The 21,816-nt window shown below is 44.4% G+C and overlaps 1 protein-coding gene across 1 annotated transcript in view; it reads left to right on the top strand.

Annotated features, from left to right (window-relative positions):
* Window positions 1-257: 257 nt before the first annotated feature.
* LOC134224316 (nose resistant to fluoxetine protein 6-like) overlaps window positions 258-21,816 on the top strand; it is a 50,924-nt gene continuing 29,365 nt past the window's right edge. Inside the window, exon 1 of the mRNA XM_062703649.1 lies at window positions 258-455. The gene's annotated coding sequence lies outside the window, so the exon portion shown is untranslated. The remainder of the gene's footprint in view (window positions 456-21,816) is intronic.

Genomic DNA, 21,816 nt, shown 5'->3' with positions numbered 1-21,816 from the left:
TGGTATTGGTTTTGCATTAAAATATCTTAAATGTTTCGCCTTTATTTTGTTCGACAAAAACTGCGTTACTATTGGTTCGATGTGACGCTCCTCCAGACGAAGATTAATTTTTGAAAACCGATCGTGAAATTTTCGCTCGACAGCGCACGACACACTTCTTTTTTTTTCGGACGGAGTAGGCTCTGAAGTCTTTCCTCACAGTGATCGTGAATGGGCTTACGTTCAGTCTGGCTGAGTCCTTTGCTTTTAGTTCGCGGTTAATCGTTTCATCGATCGGATGCAGTTTAGTGCCTGCGTTAGGCAAAAGTAAAGTGTGGATAACAGAATTTCAGATAAGTTATCGGTTATCAGTGCGAAGCATCAACGATTTTGTGAGAGAGAAATCAAACGTGAAGTGTTGTGGGAAGCTGAAAAATTAAGATTTGAACAGAAGGTTCTTCAAAAACGTGAAGCTGGTAATTATTGTTTACTCAAGTCAGTTTTTCGCTTTACATATCTGCCGTTTGTGGAAGTAGAATTCATTGGTTCGTAGAGATACTCGTATTATTCAAGTTTATGACCTGTCATAAGACGAGTGTATACAATCCCATTGAATTCCACCACTTAATTGTATCTTGACAGATACGTATTTCGACCTCAACAGTAAGGCCGTTTTCAGTGTTTCGTACTTGACTCGACTCTCGTACTTGACTCGACTCGAAGTCGAGTCAAGTACGAGACACTGAAGAGGGCCTTACTGTTGAGGTCGAAATACGTATCTGTCAAGATACAATTAAGTGGTGGAATTCAATGGGATTGTATAAACTCGTCTTATGACAGGTGAAAACATTCCACTAAAAAGCTCAAAATAATTTTCTTATCAAGTTTATGAGTTAAGTTCAAATTGTTTTATGGATATAATACTCATAAACAGTAAATACAATTAGAAAAATCGAGTCAAGTACGAGACACCGAAGAAGGCCTTACTGTTGAGGTCGGAATACGTATCTGTCAACAGTAGAATCAAGTGGTGGAATTAAATGGGATAGTACGAACTCGGCTTATGACAAGTGAGTTATTTCAAATATGTAATAGTTTTCAAAATTAAAAAAGAGCTATGATAAACTGCAGAAGTAATAATTTATCTTCGCAAAACGCACAAAAAAAACTATTTGAAAGAGTGATACATGTGATTGTGGACCATTTTATTAATTAAGATCGAACGTTCGTTGACATGTCAAGCTGAAAATGATTTCGGTTTAAACACATTAATTTCCTTTAGGGGAAGGTGGAGAGACTTGATCACCCCCTGTTTTATCGAGAACTAAAGTAGTTTTGTTCTAGCGTATTGTTTAGTATATATCCTTTAATCGAATGACCTATACTGCCGTGAATCGCATATTTGTCCCATATGAATAGGAAACCCAGCAAATATGGGACAGATATGCGATTCACGGCAGTATATGTGATGAGCTATTTTTTGGATTGACAGCCTTATTTATTCTGCAGGGCGGTTTCTATGTTTTGACCTTCCTAAAGATTATTTTATTGCCCACGCAAAATTTGAACAATTTTTCATAACAATGACCAAATGCTTTCGTTTTTTCACAGCACAAAGCCATAAATATGCTTTATTTTAGCTTTAAGCTTTAAGCCATAAATAATGACAAGCTAGATCGTTTTGCGTCTACTTTTCCGTTTTGGTGTGTATTACACCTGCTTCAGGGATTTAGAGTAAGCATATGCGGTATTTCGAAAAATTTCGTTTCAGGTTGTTCGAAACGAAATTCCGCGGAATTTCGCGGAATTTTAGGATGGCGAAATCGCATTTCTTGATTTCGTTTCGTTTCGTAGAATTACAAAAATTTCGCTAGAAAAAACTAGCTTCTAACGAAATTGAACGGAATTCCGCGGAATTTCGAAACAAATTTAAACTTAAACCATTCTTTATATTACCAAACATTTTGGCTGCGCCGCTGGACAAAACGTTAAGTTGTTTTCAAAACTATACAATTTTTTCTATTAACGCTTACTACATAACCCCATTTTTAGTAAACAAATACGTATCCTATAAAACGTCTTCAGTGCTTCCAAGTTTCAAATTCATATTTTGTGATATTTTTTACTATTTTTGCAATATTAATGCGGAATCGATCGTGTTGCGGCTGGTCATGGGACGGCAGCTAGTCCGGGAGAACGCGAAGTGAGAAAAATCTACATCGTGTAGCAGAAATTTGTTTAACCAGTGTGCAATCGATCGTGTTGATGCTGATCACGTCAGCTAGTGTGGGAGAACGCGAAGTGATAAAACTAATGTCGGCATCGAAGAGTACAGAACTATTTTGTGCGGAATCGATCGTATCCAGCTTTCCACGCTCGCCATAATGGCGGCTGCTATAAATAAAACTGACAGTAACTGCTTCCGACGCCGATTTGCTTTCGACGTCGATTCGTATGTATCTCTTACCCCACCGGTGGGGTAAGAGTGCGTTTTTCACTTGTCTTGCAATAAGGGTTCTACTAAAACGAATCTCAATAATTTCAATATTTTTTCCACTGGGTAACAAAAAGGAAGAGTATATGAATCATCGACACTGATTTGATATGCAGAAGCTTGCTTCATAAGGGCCACATGATCGATTGAAAACTAAGTGCGTACTCTTGCCCCACTCTACTCTACATCTTCTATGTATCACTAGAGCTACTCGTTCTTTGTTTCGTTTTGTCAATCGAGTTCATATTCATGGGCTAATGGGTGCCTACTATTCGAACGCCGATTGCTTCGATTTAGAAATTCAAATCTCATTCAAATAATTCATGCCTTCATTTCGTATCTCCGATTCTTATTTTAACACAATCCGCTACTACCACAGACATATTTCCCAATTATTGTAAGATTAAGATTGCATCTAAATCTGCGTTAGCTAAACATCAAATAATGACAAATCGGTCAAGGCCAAGGCAAGTCCGAGTCCAAGTATTTTTCCAGGCTTTGCACATTCCAATGAAATGCAGCGCACAAATTAGATTTTAATTGTAACAAATTTTAGCAATCAGATCCTAGATATTCCGAGGAATTCAGATTTAATTTAAACGAGCATGTGCATTTGGCACTGTGTTCTGGTTGCTTCAAAGTTGATTACTGGATACTTCATTCACCTACAATGCGCCGTCAGAGAAAATCAACTAATTACAGATGTACAAATAGAAAACGGGAAACCTTAGTAGTGTCAAGATCCGAGTGAAAAAAACCTGGCTTTATGTTTTTCAATTGTATTGGTTCTGTTTGATCATGTCACATCGTATTTTGGACCCATATAAATGGCATGGCGAAATACCTAGTTGTGTTTGCTATTGATGATGGATGACGGTTATTGAGCTTGCTGCAGCACATGTACTCCACGTCTCAGTAGTGCATCGGCATCGTCTTCTTACTCATCAATCTAGTGGAAACGTTACTAGTCTTATTTAAAAACGAATACTTATCTTGTATTTGTAGTCAGATTTGAGTTTCAAAGCACAAACTGGAATTTTGCTTCCTGTAATAACCTTGCAGAACCTGAAATTTAGATATGTGTATTATATTTGATACATAAAAAATAAGTAATAAGCATTAAAAGCTTGTTACAACTAATTTTCTCCATTTTCTTCGAGTCATTCCATTTTTCATTACAATAAACAAACAATGTGGAAATGGTTGCTGAGTTACGACCAGCGTCGAAAATAGTTTAGCGTCGGAAGCAGTTACTGTCATATTTATTTATAGCAGCCGCCATTATGGCTAGCGTGGAAAGCTGGATTGTAGAAGTTTATTAAACGAAGCACATTGAATTGTGTTGGATTGATTTGAAACACAGTTTTCGTCTTCTTGTTTTCAAAATAAATTTGTTTACAATAAATATTCAGTCGCTTACCCAGGGGCTTCACATGAATTACCTTCTCTACTAACCAACGATTCCTTTCCCGTAGCGCGCACGGAGATGCAGAGTATTCCTCGGTCTTTTATATTAGCGGTTCTAAACTTGGGGTACATGTACCCCTGAGGGTCCTTTCGCCGGGCCCAGGACCTCGGGCGAAATGCTTAATGGCGTATGAATTACAATTTTAATCCAAATTTATTGATAATTTTTTGTATTTTTTTATTTCTAAACTTTGTCTTGTATATAATAGGGTAAAGGATGTATTTTGGACAACCCTTACGGGGGCTCTTATTTTGGACCACAAAGTGGAATTTGCACTCAGTGGTCCAAAATATGAGCCGTCGAACTGGTGGTCCAAAATATCTCCCTTATCCTATGCATGGCGATCAGTAAATCATGGCCTATTGAATCATGTCCTCCACAACCAGTACAATGGATGAAGAGATGTGAGACAAAAGATCAAAAGGGCAAAACCTCGAATGAACAAATTAAAAAAATCTTCTATGCAATCTACCGGGTCAAAACAGAATGTTGAATAATATGTTAAGAATATGATTCTTAACTAAAATCTAGAGTCTACAGATTCGAAAGCCTCTATTTGAAAGACATGAAGACTTTTTCGCGAAAAGCTCAGTTGCTTCGTTCCAAGAGAATTGGAAGCATCCTTCTACGCTTCTCGGAAGCCTCCTTCCAAGCAGCTTGGAAGCCACCTTTCAAGTGACCCGGAAACATCATTTAAAGATGTCCAAAAACTTTCTTCTGAAAGGTCCGGAAGCCAAACTGTTTTTCTAGAAATTTCCTTTTATTTCTGTTTCTTTTAAAAGCCTCGCATTTTTAAAGGCTCGGAAGCCTACTCTCATGAGGGTTGGAAGCCTCCTTTCTAGAGGCCCGGAAATCTTCTTTTAAGCTTTCTTCTTTAAACTTTCTTTTTTTTTCTCCTCTTTTTAAAAGGCTCGGAAAGCTCTTTTCAAAAGGCTCAGAATGCCTCTTTCAAGAGGTTCGAAGCCCTCTCTTAAAGAGATCGGGTGGGGTCAGGTCGGAGTTCTTCTTTCAAGATGCTTGGAACTAAGTCTCAAAAGCCTCAGAAGAACCCTTTCAAAAGGCTCGGAAGCCTCCTTTCAAGAGGCTCGGAAGCCTCCTTTCAAGAGGCTCGGAAGCCTCCTTTCAAGAGGCTCGGCAGCCTCCTTTCAAGAGGCTCAGAGCCTCCTTTCAAGAGGCTCAGGAAGCCTCCTTTCAAGAGGCTCAGAAGTCTCCTTTTAAAAGGCTCGGAAGCCTCCTTTCAATTGGCTCAGAAGCCTTCTTTCAAGAGGCTCAGAAGCCTCCTTTCAAGAGAGCTCAGAAGCCTCCTTTCAAAGAGCTCAGAAGCCTCCTTTCGAGAGGCTCAGAAGCCTCCTTTCAAGAGGCTCAGAAGCCTCCCTTTCAAGAGCTCAAGCCTCCTTTCAAGAGAGCTCAGGAAGCCTCCTTTCAAGAGCTCAGAAGCCTCCTTTCAAGAGCTCAGAAGCCTCCTTTCAAGAGCTCAGAAGCCTCCTTTCAAAAGGCTCAGAGCCTCCTTTCAAGAGCTCAGAGCCTCCTTTCCAAGAGCTCAGAGCCTCCTTTCAAGAGAGCTCAGAAGCCTCCTTTCAAGAGCTCAGAAGCCTCCTTTCAAGAGCTCAGAAGCCTCCTTTCAAGAGGCTCAGAAGCCTCCTTTCAAGAGGCTCCAGGCCTCCTTTCAAGAGCTCAGAAGCCTCCTTTCAAGAGCTCAGAAGCCTCCCTTTCAAGAGGCTCAGAAGCCTCCTTTCAAGAGCTCAGAAGCCTCCTTTCAAAGAGGCTCAGAAGCCTCCTTTCAAGAGGCTCAGAGCCTCCTTTCAAGAGCTCAGGAAGCCTCCTTTCAAGAGGCTCAGAGCCTCCTTTCAAGAGGCTCCAGAAGCCTCCTTTCAAGAGGCTCAGAAGCCTCCTTTCAAGAGAGCTCAAGCCTCCTTTCAAGAGAGCTCAGAGCCTCCTTTCAGAGGCTCAGAAGCCTCCTTTCAAGAGGCTCAGAAGCCTCCTTTCAAGAGAGCTCAGAAGCCTCCTTTCAAGAGCTCAGAGCCTCCTTTCAAGAGGCTCAGAAGCCTCCTTTCAAGAAGGCTCAGAAGCCTCCTTTCAAGAGGCTCAGAGCCTCCTTTCAAGAGGCTCAGGAAGCCTCCTTTCAAGAAGCTCAGAGCCTCCTTTCAAGAGGCTCAGGCCTCCTTTCAAGAGCTCAGAAGCCTCCTTTCCAAGAGGCTCAAGCCTCCTTTCAAGAGGCAGAAGCCTCCTTTCAAGAGGCTCAGAAGCCTCCTTTCAAGAGGCTCAGAAGCCTCCTTTCAAGAAGGCTCAGAGCCTCCTTTCAAGAGGCTCAGAAGCCTCCTTTCAAGAGAGCTCAGAAGCCTCCTTTCAAGAGCTCAGAAGCCTCCTTTCAAGAGCTCAAGCCTCCTTTCAAGAGGCTCAGAAGCCTCCTTTCAAGAGGCTCAGAAGCCTCCTTTCAAGAGGCTCAGAGCCTCCTTTCAAGAGGCTCAGAAGCCTCCTTTCAAGAGGCTCAGAGCCTCCTTTCAAGAGCTCAGAAGCCTCCTTTCAAGAAGGCTCAAAGCCTCCTTTCAAGAGCTCAAGCCTCCTTTCAAGAGGCTCAAGCCTCCTTTCAAGAGGCTCAGAAGCCTCCTTTCAGAAAACTCAAGCCTCCTTTCAAGAAAACTCAGATGCCTCCTTTCAAGAGGCTCGGATGCCTCCTTTCAAGAGGCTCGGAAGCCTCCTTACAAGAGGCTCGGAAGCCTCCTTTCAAGAGGCTCGGAAGCCTCCTTTCAAGAGGCTCGGAAGCCTCCTTTCAAGAGGCTCGGAAGCCTCCTTTCAAGAGGCTCGGAAGCCTTTCTTCCAAAAACTTTCTTCTGAAAGGTCCGGAAGCCAAACTGTTTTTCTAGAAATTTCCTTTTATTTCTGTTTCTTTTAAAAGCCTCGCATTTTAAAGGCTCAGGAAGCCTACTCTCATGAGGGTTGGAAGCCTCCTTTCTAGAGGCCCGGAAATCTTCTTTTAAGCTTTCTTCTTTAAACTTTCTTTTTTTTTCTTTTCTCCTCTTTTTAAAAGGCTCGGAAAGCTCTTTTCAAAAGGCTCAGAATGCCTCTTTCAAGAGGTTCGAAGCCCTCTCTTAAAGAGATCGGGTGGGGTCAGGTCGGAGTTCTTCTTTCAAGATGCTTGGAACTAAGTCTCAAAAGCCTCAGAAGAACCCTTTTAAAAGGCTCGGAAGCCTCCTTTCAAGAGGCTCGGAAGCCTCCTTTCAAGAGGCTCGGAAGCCTCCTTTCAAGAGGCTCGGAAGCCTCCTTTCAAGAGGCTCGGAAGCCTCCTTTCAAGAGGCTCGGAAGCCTCCTTTCAAGAGGCTCGGAAGCCTCCTTTCAAGAGCTCAGAAACCTCCTTTCAAGAGGCTCAGAAGCCTCCTTTCAAGAGGCTCAGAAGCCTCCTTTCAAGAAGGCTCAGGAAGCCTCCTTTCAAGAGAGCTCAGAAGCCTCCTTTCAAGAGGCTCAAGCCTCCTTTCAAAAAGCTCAGGAAGCCTCCTTTCAAGAGGCTCAAGCCTTCTTTCAAAGAGAGGCTCAGGAAGCCTCCTTTCAAGAAGGCTCAGAAGCCTCCTTTCAAGAGGCTGGAAGCCTCCTTTCAAGAGGCTCAGAAGCCTCCTTTCAAGAGCTCAAGCCTCCTTTCAAGAGGCTCAGAAGCCTCCTTTCAAGAGCTCAGAAGCCTCCTTTCAAGAGGCTCCAGAAGCCTCCTTTCAAGAGGCTCAGAAGCCTCCTTTCGAGAGGCTCAGGAAGCCTCCTTTCGAGAGGGCTCAGGAAGCCTCTTTTCAAGAGGCTCGGAAGCCTCCTTTCAAGAGGCTCAGAGCCTCCTTTCAAGATGCTCAGGAAGCCTCCTTTCAAGAGGCTCAGAGCCTCCTTTCCAAGAGGCTCAGAGCCTCCTTTCAAGAGGCTCAGAAGCCTCCTTTCAAGAGGCTCAGAAGCCTCCTTTCAAGAGGCTCCAGCCTCCTTTCAAGAGCTCAGAAGCCTCCTTTCAAGAGGCTCAGAAGCCTCCTTTCAAGAGGCTCAGGAAGCCTCCTTTCAAGAGGCTCAGAAGCCTCCTTTCAAGAGAGCTCAGGAAGCCTCCTTTCAAGAGGCTCAGGAAGCCTCCTTTCAAGAGCTCAGGAAGCCTCCTTTCAAGATGCTCAGATGCCTCCTTTCAAGAGGATCAGAGCCTCCTTTCAAGAGGCTCAGAAGCCTCCTTTCAATAGGCTTGGAAGCCTCCTTTCAATAGGCTCAGAAGCGTCCTTTCAAGAGGCTCAGGAAGCCTCCCTCCTTTCAAGAGGCTCAGAGCCTCCCTCCTTTCAAGAGGCTCAGAGCCTCCTTTCAAGAGAGCTCAGGAAGCCTCCTTTCAAGAGGCTCAGAAGCCTCCTTTCAAGAGGCTCAGAAGCCTCCTTTCAAGAGGCTCAGGCCTCCTTTCAAGAGGCTCAGAGCCTCCTTTCAAGAGGCTCAGGCCTCCTTTCAAGAGGCTCAGGCCTCCTTTCAAGAGGCTCAGAGCCTCCTTTCAAGAGGCTCAGAAGCCTCCTTTCAAGAGGCTCAGAAGCCTCCTTTCAAGAGGCTCAGAAGCCTCCTTTCAAGAGCTCAGAAGCCTCCCTTTCAAGAGGCTCAGAAGCCTCCTTTCAAGAGGCTCAGGAAGCCTCCTTTCAAGAGGCTCAGAAGCCTCCTTTCAAGAGGCTCCAGAAGCCTCCTTTCAAGAAGGCTCAGAAGCCTCCTTTCAAGAGGCTCAGAAGCCTCCTTTCAAGAAGGCTCAGAAGCTTCCATTCAAGAGGCTCAGATGCCTCCTTTCAAGCGGCTCAGGAGCCTCCTTTCAAGAGACTTAGATGCCTCCTTTCAAGAGGCTCTGAAGCCTCCTTACAAGAGGCTCAGGAAGCCTCCTTTCAAGAGCTCAGAAGCCTCCTTTCAAGAGGCTCAGAGCCTCCTTTCCAAGAGGCTCAGAAGCCTCCTTTCAAGAGGCTCAGAAGCCTCCTTTCAAGAGGCTCAGGAAGCCTCCTTTCAAGAGGCTCAGAAGCCTCCTTTCAAGAGGCTCAGAAGCCTCCTTTCAAGAGCTCAGAGCCTCCTTTCAAAGATGCTCAGAGCCTCCTTTCAAGAGGCTCCAGAAGCCTCCTTTCAAGAGGCTCAGGAAGCCTCCTTTCAAGAGGCTCAGAAGCCTCCTTTCAAGAGGCTCAGAAGCCTCCTTTCAAGAGGCTCAGAAGCCTCCTTTCAAGAGGCTCAGAAGCCTCCTTTCAAGAGGCTCAGAAGCCTCCTTTCAAGAGGCTCAGAAGCCTCCTTTCAAGAGGCTCAGAAGCCTCCTTTCAAGAGGCTCAGAGCCTCCTTTCAAGAGCTCAGAGCCTCCTTTCAAGAGGCTCAGGAAGCCTCCTTTCAAGAGGCTCAGAAGCCTCCTTTCAAGAGACTCAGAGCCTCCTTTCCAAGAGCTCCAGGCCTCCTTTCAAGAGGCTCAAGCCTCCTTTCAAGAGGCTTGGAAGCCTCCTTTCAATAGGCTCCAGAAGCCTCCTTTCAAGAGGCTCAGGAAGCCTCCTTTCAAGAGGCTCAGAGCCTCCTTTCAAGAGGCTCAGAGCCTCCTTTCAAGAGGCTCAGGAAGCCTCCCTTTCAAGAGGCTCAGAAGCCTCCTTTCAAGAGGCTCAGAAGCCTCCTTTCAAGAGGCTCAGAGCCTCCTTTCAAGAGGCTCAGGAAGCCTCCTTTCAAGAGGCTCAGAAGCCTCCTTTCAAGAGGCTCAAAGCCTCCTTTCAAGAGGCTCAGAAGCCTCCTTTCAAGAGGCTCAGGCCTCCCTTTCAAGAGGCTCGTAAGCCTCCTTTCAAGAGGCTCAGAAGCCTCCTTTCAAGAGGCTCAGAAGCCTCCTTTCAAGAGGCTCAGAGCCTCCTTTCAAGAGGCTCAGAAGCCTCCTTTCAAGAGGCTCAGAAGCCTCCTTTCAAGAGGCTCAGGAAGCCTCCTTTCAAGAGAGCTCAGAGCCTCCTTTCAAGAGGCTCCAGAAGCCTCCTTTCAGAGAGCTCAGAGCCTCCTTTCAAGAGGCTCAGGAAGCCTCCCCTTTCAAGAGGCTCAGAGCCTCCCTTTCAAGAGGCTCAGAAGCCTCCCTTTCAGAGGCTCAGAGCCTCCTTTCAAGAGGCTCAGAGCCTCCTTTCAAGAGGCTCAGAAGCCTCCCTTTCAAGAGGCTCCAGAGCCTCCTTTCAAGAGGCTCAGAGCCTCCTTTCAAGAGGCTCCAAGCCTCCTTTCAAGAGGCTCCAGAGCCTCCTTTCAAGAGCTCAGAAGCCTCCTTTCAAGAGGCTCAGAAGCCTCCTTTCAAGAGGCTCAGAGCCTCCCTTTCAAGAGGCTCAGAAGCCTCCTTTCAAGAGGCTCAGAAGCCTCCTTTCAAGAGGCTCAGAAGCCTCCTTTCAAGAGACTCAGAGCCTCCTTTCCAAGAGGCTCCAGAGCCTCCTTTCAAGAGGCTCAAGCCTCCTTTCAAGAAGGCTTGGAAGCCTCCTTTCAAGAGGCTCAGGAAGCCTCCTTTCAAGAGGCTCAGAGCCTCCTTTCAAGGGGCTCAGGCCTCCTTTCAAGAGGCTCCAGAGCCTCCTTTCAAGAGGCTCAGGAAGCCTCCTTTCAAGAGGCTCAGAGCCTCCTTTCAAGAGGCTCCAGGAAGCCTCCTTTCAAGAGGCTCAGAGCCTCCTTTCAAGAGGCTCAGAGCCTCCTTTCAAGAGGCTCAGAGCCTCCTTTCAAGAGGCTCAGGAAGCCTCCTTTCAAGAGGCTCAGGAAGCCTCCTTTCAAGAGGCTCAGGAAAGCCTCCTTTCAAGAGGCTCAGAGCCTCCTTTCAAGAGGCTCAGAGCCTCCTTTCAAGAGGCTCAGAGCCTCCTTTCAAGAGGCTCCAGAAGCCTCCTTTCAAGAGGCTTGGAAGCCTCCTTTCAAGAGGCTTGGAAGCCTCCTTTCAAGAGGCTCAGAAGCCTCCTTTCAAGAGGCTCAGAGCCTCCTTTCCAAGAGGCTCAGAGCCTCCTTTCAAGAGGCTCAGGCCTCCTTTCAAGAAGGCTCAGAAGCCTCCTTTCAAGAGCTCAGAGCCTCCTTTCAAGAGCTCAGGAAGCCTCCTTTCAAGAGGCTCAGGAAGCCTCCTTTCAAGAGGCTCAGAGCCTCCTTTCAAGAGGCTCGGAAGCCTCCTTTCAGAAGGCTCAGAGCCTCCTTTCAAGAGCTCAGAAGCCTCCTTTCCAAGAGGCTCCAGAAGCCTCCTTTCAAGAGGCCCAGAAGCCTCCTTTCCAGAGGCTCAGAAGCCTCCTTTCAAGAGGCTCAGAAGCCTCCTTTCAAGAGGCTCAGGCCTCCTTTCAAGAGAGGCTCAGAGCCTCCTTTCAAGAGGCTCCAGAGCCTCCTTTCAAGAGGCTCAGAGCCTCCCTTTCAAGAAGCTCAGAGCCTCCTTTCAAGAGGCTCAGGCCTCCTTTCAAGAGGCTCAGAAGCCTCCTTTCAAGAGCTCAGAAGCCTCCTTTCAAGAGGCTCAAGCCTCCTTTCAAGAGGCTCAGAAGCCTCCTTTCAAGAGGCTCAGAAGCCTCCTTTCAAGAGGCTCAGGAAGCCTCCTTTCAAGAGGCTCAGAGCCTCCCTTTCAAGAGGCTCAGGAAGCCTCCTTTCAAGAGGCTCAGAAGCCTCCTTTCAAGAGGCTCAGAAGCCTCCTTTCAAGAGGCTCAAGCCTCCTTTCCTTGAGGCTCAGAGCCTCCCTTTCAAGAGAGCTCAGGAAGCCTCCTTTCAAGAAGGCTCAGGAAGCCTCCTTTCAAGAGGCTCAGAAGCCTCCTTTCAAGAGCTCCAGAAGCCTCCTTTCAAGAGCTCAGAGCCTCCTTTCAAGAGCTCAGAAGCCTCCTTTCAAGAGGCTCAAGCCTCCTTTCAAGAGGCTCAGAGCCTCCTTTCAAGAGGCTCAGGAAGCCTCCTTTCAAGAAGGCTCAGAAGCCTCCTTTCCAAGAGGCTCAGAAGCCTCCTTTCAAGAGCTCAGAAGCCTCCTTTCAAGAGCTCAGAAGCCTCCTTTCAAGAGAGCTCAGAGCCTCCTTTCAAGAGAGCTCCAGAAGCCTCCTTTCAAGAGGCTCAAGCCTCCTTTCAAGAGGCTCAGAAGCCTTCTTTCAAGAGGCTCCAGAAGCCTCCTTTCAAGAGGCTCGGAAGCCTCCTTTCAAGAGGCTCAGAAGCTTCCTTTCAAGAGGCTCGGAAGCCTCCTTTCAAGAGGCTCGGAAGCCTCCTTTCAAGAGGCTCGGAAGCCTCCTTTCAAGAGGCTCGGAAGCCTCCTTTCAAGAGGCTCGGAAGCCTCCTTTTAAGAGCGGCATAAATGCTGGGTTATTGCCTTATCGCCCATGGTATATGCGGCGAGAATGCGGTGATTTATAGCAGACTGCCTCTTCTATTATTATAGCTCTATTGGTCGTCAAACAGTTATTTGACTTCGAAAAAGTGTAAAACCAATTTAATCAAAATTCCGCGGAAAAAAAATTTAAATTTCGTTTCGTTTCGAAAAATATCGAATCAAATGAACCTTGATTTCGTTTCGTTTCGAAGTTTTGAAAGTAAATCCATATTTCGTTTCGTTTCGATCCGAAGCAACATAGACATTATAAATTTCGTTCCGTTTCGTTTCGTTAGGAAAAAGTGTGTTATCGCATACCCTTAATTTAGAGGCTGCGCAGTACAAGTACAACAATCGTCGAAAAAGTAGACGCAAAACGATCTAGCTTGTCATTAAAACTGAACAAGCCGAAAAACCACCGTCGTCAATAAATATTTACAGTCGAAAGCAATAATTTATACAAATTAAAGAGAATCAAAAAGTCCAAAGCATATTGAGATGTCCAAAATACATCATTTACCCTAATGTGAAGCAATAACTACAAGAAGCAATAACTGCTATTCGTCCTATAACGCGTTTCATCGAATTTGCTAGACTAATAAAATAGGTTAATTAAAATTATGTCCGCTGTTAATTTGCTCTACAAACAATCATAAAATTTTCATCACCTGCACAAAACTATTTTTAACTAGGTAAGGGAGACTGGGGAGACTTGATCCCCTTTTCTGATTTCCGATGTTGTTAAATTATTGTTGATGTTGGTACACAATCGACTTTTTGGAGTGCTGTCAAAAATCGACTTTTAAAATATTGGGGGGAAATTGATCCCTTTCCAAAAACTTGCTTTGATAAAATTAGAAAAGTGCTCTTAGATAGTTTTAGCTTGTCATAGAGACTGAAAAAGCTGAAAAATCATAGTCACTATGAAAGATGCTTGAGAGACACATGGTTCCTATTTATTAAAAAAAAGCTAAGTAGAAAAACACGCAAAATATAGCCAAAGGTTCAAAATATATTTAGTTGTCCAAAACATAGTATTTACCGTCTGTTGGCATTGTCGTACTAAACAACCCAAGTAACATTTTAATTTTTATAACGGTCATGAAAACCAATATCTGCTCTTTATGACTTCTATAAAACCAGCATAAAATCAAAATATTACAGAGGAATATTTTGTACAACATGCATGCGAGATGGTGATAAAGCAACTGAGGAATGATTTTTTAAGGATATTGTTCTAGCTGTGTGTCTGTGCTCAGGGAATCAATATTCGAGCGATGCCTAACAATATACCCTTTATCATCAACAGAGTTTGTTACTGACAAATGCACCTTGAAACAAGCCTTCATCAAAACCCAAACACAATATGACAAGAATCATTTGCCTTGGGTGCTCTGATATTTCCGAGAATACGATGTTATTTTTGTAATTCGAGTTAGATTCTCAAATATTTCCATAAACGCTGAAACTACGATAACATAAAACCGAAATTTTCTAAAGAGATAATTTAAAATAACGGGATAAAAAGTTAACAATAAAATTGTTTTCGTTTTTGTTACTAACAAAAATTTTCGGATCTTTGTCATTAATATCTCCGAAAAAACAAAGCTGTTGTCTCACAAGCGCATCAAAGAAAAATTGATTCCCCTGTGCTATTAGTATTCCTCAAAAAAAAATAATGGTTATATGATTTTTTATAAATAATGTTATAACCAACTATCATTGTCATATAGACCCGTGAACTGCTGCACGAATTCCTCTACCCACTTGCCCACCGTAGCTTAGATAGAATTTCGCCATTCGTGATCCATGGGAAAACGTAAAGTGAATAAAACTAGAAATTAAGAAACCATGAGTAAAAGTGAACCGGTTCAGAATTCAACGTTTTATTGATCTCCGTGATTTCCGAGGCAGAGGCTTAGTTTGAGATTGGTGCCCTTGGAAAGAAAAAAAAAGTGTGTAGGGCGACGTTTTGGTTACTCAACGTCTGAATCGTTTCGGTTGGCTGCCGCATATTGACCCAGTAGTGCGAATGAATTATTAATTTTCTCTCTGGCCATTTCTATCTGTTTCTATCGCGTTTTGGAGCGATTATTTTTTTTTTTTAGTTTAAAATTTTAGTTTATTTCCTCGATGATTTAAAACAGTAATTATACAACATAATTATTTAAACATCAATATAAATTTCAAATTCTAGTGCAGCAATGTCAATAACAATATTACTTCTAATAATAAAGGTGACATAGTTGGCAAACATTTTTAATATTTTAATTTTATTCCTTCGCTCTATCCGTTGTAGCTCCGGCTTAAACAAGTTTTCTGCGTGCAATCGGCCTCGATGCCATCCGTTGAGCAAAGTGGCAATCTTCTGTTGTAGTATTCTCCATGCAGCCTCCACGCGTGCGCAAGCGCAAAGTTTATGCTCCAATGTTTCACACGGTTCGTTGCAGTTCAGGCAGTTTTGTCCATCGGCTCTATTTATTCGGTGCATCAGCTTTCGATGCTCCAGCTTTCCGTTAATCAGTAGATACAGGGTACTTCGTTGGGTTGGAGTTAACTTTCTATTCGCAATGTTTTTCCAGATTTGTGTCCAGTTTGCTGTTGGGTTTTCACGCATGATTTTTGGTACTTCTGTCTGGCCGATGTAGAAATTGTGGATAGCATCGACAGATGGGTTCAGCTGGATTGGCGGAGGGAGCGACGGAAACTGTGTGAGGATCAGCTTAAGACAAGGGCAGTCTGCGGGTGGGTTATGATTTGCTTGGGTAATGTACGATTTATAAAAAGGGATGGAATCGATTTCACGAATGGCGGCCCATCAGTAGAGAGCGGCATTTTAGTAGTGGCAATTGAAGATTTAAGCCACCAGACTCGATTTTACGCGCTAAGCTGAATCATTGGCACCCTTGCTGTGATGCCTCTCCAAATAAACGTTCCCATCGTCGCAGTAATTTTTGCCACATGCACAGCCGCTGGAGCAAGCAGTGACGACATGTACCAAATCTTGGATGTGATGAACACGTTTAGAAGTATCACCTTTTGGTGCAAGGTGAGTGTGCGAAAGGAATGGAGGTAAACTTGTTGAGCAAATTTCCCGACAAGCGCATCCCAGTTCATTTTATTCATGAGTCGTATGGAATTAGCAAAAGTAACTCCTAGGATTCGCACTGTATTTTCGCACTTTAACCATGGCACCGTGAGTGGCATATCGTCGGTGAATCCGACAGATATAGACGTCGATTTCGCCAAACTTAGGCGCGCACCTGACACTCGCTCAAAACGATGAAATGTCTCTCTTATCCTCTCCAGCCTTTCTCTGCATGTAACAATCACTGACACATCGTCAGCGTATGCCACAACCAGGTCAGGTCCACATATTTCCTTCAGCCGTTCGATCAGCGGTTGGAGGTACAACCTAAATAAATGCATGGATAGGGGTCGCCCTGCCGTACCGATCGTTGGATGGGAAACGCTTCGGATAGACGCCCGTTCACGAGAAGATGGGATGACGATAGTTCTCCGATCCTGTGGAGCAGACGAACGAGGTTCTCGTTGAATCCGAGCGAGCAAAAAACAATCGACGAGATCGAATGCATGGTGCAAATCAAATGAAGCAAGAATATCGCGTTGTTTACATTTGACTAGCGGTGCTATTCGGTCTTTTAATGCTAGTGTTGCTTGGAAGATTTACGTCTAGGCTAGGGTTTGATCACTTTTGGGCGTCGCTGACCACGTTGTGTGTTTTCATCACTTCGTCGAGGCGCCGTTTAAGAACCCGAGACAGGATCTTGTAGTCGTAGTTGAGCAGTGAAATTGGTCTATAGGAATGCGCCGTTTGCTCGTTCCCCTTTTTTTTAACTAGCACAATTATTCCATCAACGAAGCCGGATGGGAAATTACCTGCGAGTGCCTCATTCATTATCAGTGTCAGCTCTCTCCAGATGACATCAAAAGTTTTGAGGTAAAATTCTCTTGGAAGCGAGTCGCCACCGGGGGATTTGTTTGGACTGCTGGACTTTATAGCGTCGAGAATATCGGCAGGAGTTATTTCGTTCATACATGCTGCATTTAATGGGTCGTTTACTGGGATTACTCTTTCACAGTCAAAGGTGTCTTCCACTTCCATTACAGGGTCTTGCGCAGTATAGAGGTTACGATAGAAGCCAATCATGTGCTGTTCAATCGCCACGGGATCATTGATGATGGTGTTGTTATCGTCTCGTAGGTGCGTTATTGCTGTTTTCTTCCTTCTCCTCTCACCCAGTTGCAGTATCGATATTGGTTCGCCAGCAATATACGTCTCGTTGATGCGAACAAACGCCTGCGAGAAATTCCGTTGCAGGGTTAGCATTTGAGCTTTCACACGATTAATCGTTGTTAGCATCGCAGGGTTCTGGTAGTAGCCATCGTACGCTTGTCTTAACTCCGTATATAGCCTTTGGTGTGTATGATGAAAGTCTTCGAACGCGGCTTTTGACTTCCACCGGAAAAAAGACTTTATTTTCGGTTTTGCGTACGATAGCCACCACTGCATCCACGATGGGTAGCTCCTTTTTTGTCGGGTCCAGTATTGCCAGCGGGTTCTAAACTCTTGTACATTTTCTGGCGACAGCAAATAGGGACGTAGCGACCAGAATCCACGGCCGGGTTCATTTCCTAAATGAGGAAGGCAGATTCGCGCTGTCAGTGCCTTGTGGTCCGAAAATGAGCAGACATGCGTATCAGCTGACCTTAGCTGGCTACGTAGGCTTTGACTGACATACATACGATCCAGCCGTGATGACGAATTATGCGTGATGTAAGTATAGCCTTGTCTATTTCGACAGATACTTTGCCAAACATCCGTCAGCTGTAACTGCTGTGTAGCCGCAAGAAGAGCAGGGCTGTGGTTGTGGCCAGTCGCATCACATTGCCGTATTACACAGTTAAAATCGCCGGCCAGCAGCGTGTGTTCCGTGTGATGGCGAAGGTAATAGGCAAGTGTGTTTATGTAGAAACGCTCACGCTCAGCACGTAGTGCCGAACCAGAGGGAGCGTAGATGTTGCAGAGAGTTGTGTTTTCAACCCGAAGTGCAATCAATCGACCGTCTAGACTCTTCTCCACATTGGAGAAACGAATGTGCTCTTTAAGCGCAATTGCCGTCCCTCTCCTGGAGTGATCCACGTTGCATACTACATTGTAGCCTGGTAACGACAGCTGCTCATTTTCTACCTCTTGCAGAAATGCGATGTCGACGTCTAATGTTCGTAAGAAAGTTCGGAGTGCGTTAATTTTGGTCGTGCTTGTAATAGTGTTGATGTTGATCGATGCGATATTGTAGCTGCTAAAATCCATTAAATGGTTAAATCGCTCGGCATATTCTCGTCGTCGTCGTGGTGATGTCGTAGTTTCTTTCCCGGTGGACGGCCGTTTCTACGTTTGCTGCTCGTCGATGCTGATGAATTGTCCGTTTCGTTCCCATCGCTCGTTTGCCGAGTTACCATTCGGCTTACTGGTTGCAAGTTGTTGCGGAAGGGCCGGTGGACACATGTGGCTGGTCCTCTGTGCGAAATTGTTTGTTTTTGTAGGTGTGATAGCCACCGGCGGTCATCGGAAGCATTAGCTGCGGGTGGTTTCGTCATAGCGATCGTGTTTACTGGTTTCTTTGCGGTCTGATTCGATTTCTGCTGGCTTGCCTCACTGGGCTTTGGCCCGAACAGTTTCGCGAACGATGGCTCCTGTTTCGTCAGCTTGGATCTTGGGTTGATTTGTTCGGTTTCTGTTTCTTTCGTCACATTGGCAAATGTTTTTTGCACAAGCAGTTTTTTGCTCTGCACACAAAAGATTCCATTATGGATGAACTCGGAGCAGTAACGACAGGTTTGAAGCTGCCCAAAATAGGACACATTTGTGGTCTGACCATCAATGGTAATGTAACTTTCGATGTTACGCTTCACTACCATTCGTACTATCCGAGCACCAGTCGGAAGACCTGCGAACCGGTACTTGCTGTCCCAAACTTGATCGGTGATCGAGAGAACTTCTCCGTATGCGCTCAGAAACTCAGTGATTTGATCGTTGTTTATGTCTTCGGAGAGATCGGTGAGCTTCACCTCGACTGCGCCATCTTCCAACGTAATCCGAAGCTTGTAGATTTTCCCCTCTACCTCGGTCTCATGTTTGTTGTCGTGTGCTGACACAATGCTACGAGCCAACTCGAGGTCGGTGACCTTCACGAAAGCACACCCGAGTGCTCTGCTTGGCTGAAGACGGACCACCTGCTCATAATTGAGCCCTAATGTGGATGCTACAAAATCGTGTAGTTCTTCAAAAGATGGTTTTTTTGGCACGTTCGCGTAATCGATACGGAACGTGTTTTCGCGACGAACACTCATCGCGAAGGCACACGCACTACTTGTCGCGGCGTACCGAAAGAAAGCGAAAAAACTAAGAGGCACCGTAAATTTATAGAAAAAAAAATCAAATAGCCTGCGTGTGGCTTCCACTGACAGTGCAACTGCTCTGTACGGAAGTTGAGCGCTAACTGATTATTCAAGACAGGAGGTGGAGCACGACGGATGACATCCAACCACCAAATGATAACAGATATTCCCATATGCGTTTCGACATACCTACTTCGAATCGCAGGGCAGACCAAGACATCGTACGCTATGCGGGATTAGAAGAAAGAATAATAATCAGGGGCGCACGTGCCGATGACCGTTTGACGTTTGGCTTTTATTTCATCAGTGTTGCAACAATTGAATCCAGTCGCGTAGCCAGATGTTCAGTATGCCTTGCATCAACAGTCGACAATTTTAATCCTATATCAATTACATACAGATGATCCTACTTAGGATAAATTTCCCTACTAATCGTAGCTTTTCATTTGCCACTCTTCATCCCCTCATGGTGCTCCCAATCGATCAGCATTCAAATGATGGAGTATGTTTCGGTCAAGATTACGCATGTATTAATAAATGGCAATTATCTTCATGCCGGTCGATGGATTGCACTTTTTTTATGCCTGATGCAACTAGTCTCGTGCGGTGGTAACTTGAACGGAGAATATGGTGGCTTTAAAAATACTAGAGATTAGCTCAATCAAATTTGGCGAGTTATTTATGAGCTAAGGCTTCGCTTCGACTTCGAGTCAAGTCAAGTACGAGACACTGAAGACGACCACACAGTTGTGGTCGAAATACGTATCTGCAAAGATAACGAAAATTAACTATCGGAATTAAATGGAGAGTACTTAATTCGTCTTAGACGGTTGAATACATTCCACTAAAAGAGCGTTATATATTTTCCTTTAATTCTGTTTGATCAGTATCCATATTTCTGTTTTTCTCGTCGTAAAAGCTATATGACCGACCCAAAATCGAACTTTTGCTATATGTTGGGCCCTCCACCAGGCTCCTGGTGGGTAATTGACGATATGTTCAGGCCTCAAATAGGTCTTCCAATATTACTTTACAGACTGTACTGCACTGGGGTTTCTCCCTGGGTGGAATGCCGAAAGGACTTCTTGTTGTCTTCAGTAAATGAAATCTGGAACACTTTACCATAGATATAATTATCAAGATGTTGGGGTCAGTGCAAATTAGTACTCATTTTAAGGTTCCAATGTACTAAGCTTTCCAGTACCCAGCGGTACCCAATGAAACAAAGCAACCTCACCTTTCAATTAGAATTAGTTCTAATTTCCCCTGTCGTCATAGTTTCAGAATGAATTGTTTATTTATTTTTAATTGGTGAAATGCGTATCGTCTCCTGATTTGAATTTCGATTTTATTTAACATTTTTTATTTCATTTTTAGATCAACAATAAGACGATATAAATGGGGCGCGACTGACTTATAATCTGTAGCATATATTTCACTGGGAAGTTCAGTAGATAACCAAATTTAGGCGGAGAATGTGGCTTGATTACTGGCTTTTCGGGTACGGAAAATTAATATAATCAAATCCGGCTTTTTATGAAACGAACACATGCTTACATTCTAGAGTATAGAGACGCGATGCGATACATTTAGGATTTACTTGTGCTCGGTGATTCTGGTTGTCTTGGTGCCTAGTTTGGTGTGTGATGGCATCGTCGAGTGGACCCGTGTTTTCTTCATCTACTGGGTTCATTTACCGATCCAGTGTCCGGGTCCGCAACTCGTTCACCGGGTCGTCGGTAAGATTACCTGCGAGTGGAACTCCCGGGTTTGCTGCTCGGGTGAACGATTTACTCGTCACCAACCGACATTGAATTCGCTGTTTGAGGGCGACGGTGGATGTTTCCGGCGAACAGTGCCGCGTTTGAAGGCCTAAAGAGCTAACGTGTTGACGAACTTGCTGCTCGATTCGCTTTTTCGGCGACAACCGATAATGTTGGCAAATAAAACCCTTTATGTTAGGGTTCATTATGGATAGGGATTTGCGGGACTCGCGGCTCGGTATACCGGGTTCGACGGAGATTGGGCTTTCGATAGTATAAGACAGAAAATATGCTTTCTTTGCACTGGAATGGTCATGATAGTGTCAACATCTGTCCGCATAGAGCAGAAGACGCTCTTCATTGGCGGGTTTGAATCGTATGGTTGCAGGATTGTCAAGCTTGTCTAGGACTGATTCAGGTCTCGGACACGTCTCTCCAACGATCAACCGAGATAAGGCTTAAGGTGGAACCAACAAGTATGTCTGCAGTTGAAAACTAGGCAAAAAATACATAAAAAGTTTTTGATAATTGGCAGGAATTACAACCAAGGAATATTTATCTCAATCAATCACTGGTGGTCTACTCAGCCATATATCGGGAATGATGTCTTTGGCATGTGTATTTTATAACCATGTTCTCTAGATGTACAAAGAATCAAACAATAAAAAGCAGATAGATTCCTCTTTGCTTTCCCATGCTGTTCTTCATTATACTTTTATTATAACCTGCAGAAAATTCCCAATAATTTGATTATTCGCTACATTCCCTTACGGATCTGCTCATGATATCAGGAGCATTTCGTGTACCTGCATCCACTCATTCGGAGTAGGACAATTTCGCCCAACCTCAGTGTAGTCCAAATAAATGATATTTAACTTAACTATAATGCTAACAGCTAATAATAATTAATTGTTCGCTTGTATGATTATATTCTCAATCCAGTTGAAAACCGGAATTGGGGGATAGCGAAGTTGGATTTTTCTCACAATCCGTACGTTAAACCTAACTTCGGAAGTGGTGCGCACCAGGTTTAACGTACGGATTGTGAGAAAAATCCAACTTCGCTAGCACCCAATTTCGGGTTTCAACTTGATTGAGTATATTGTTAATAATTAATAGCGACATAATGAAGAAACCTAAACATGAGAAACGAACATGAACTGTTCCGAGCGGGCATCTGAGGTGATACTGCAGAAATACTTCAATCTCAGGGCAATTTCCACTTGATTCTTCAGCACCCCTTGTTTGATTTAGGGTCTGTAGCAGAAGTGAAGAAATGGCCTGGTGAAGGCCTACCGATGTCGGGTAACCTTTGTTAGCGGTGTTTCTCCAAAAAAACACTTTCGTGCTTGTAAACCCAAGTTTTCAAGATCGTGAAAAATAACTAAGCTGTGTGAGGGGTTTTACACATTCAAATGCATCGGCTTGTAAACGGCTT

The sequence above is a fragment of the Armigeres subalbatus genome, chromosome 3, assembly GCF_024139115.2.
Source record: "Armigeres subalbatus isolate Guangzhou_Male chromosome 3, GZ_Asu_2, whole genome shotgun sequence".
NCBI lineage: Eukaryota > Metazoa > Arthropoda > Insecta > Diptera > Culicidae > Armigeres > Armigeres subalbatus.
The sequence above is the reverse complement of the archived record's forward strand: the minus strand, read 5'-3'. Positions and strand labels throughout refer to the sequence as shown.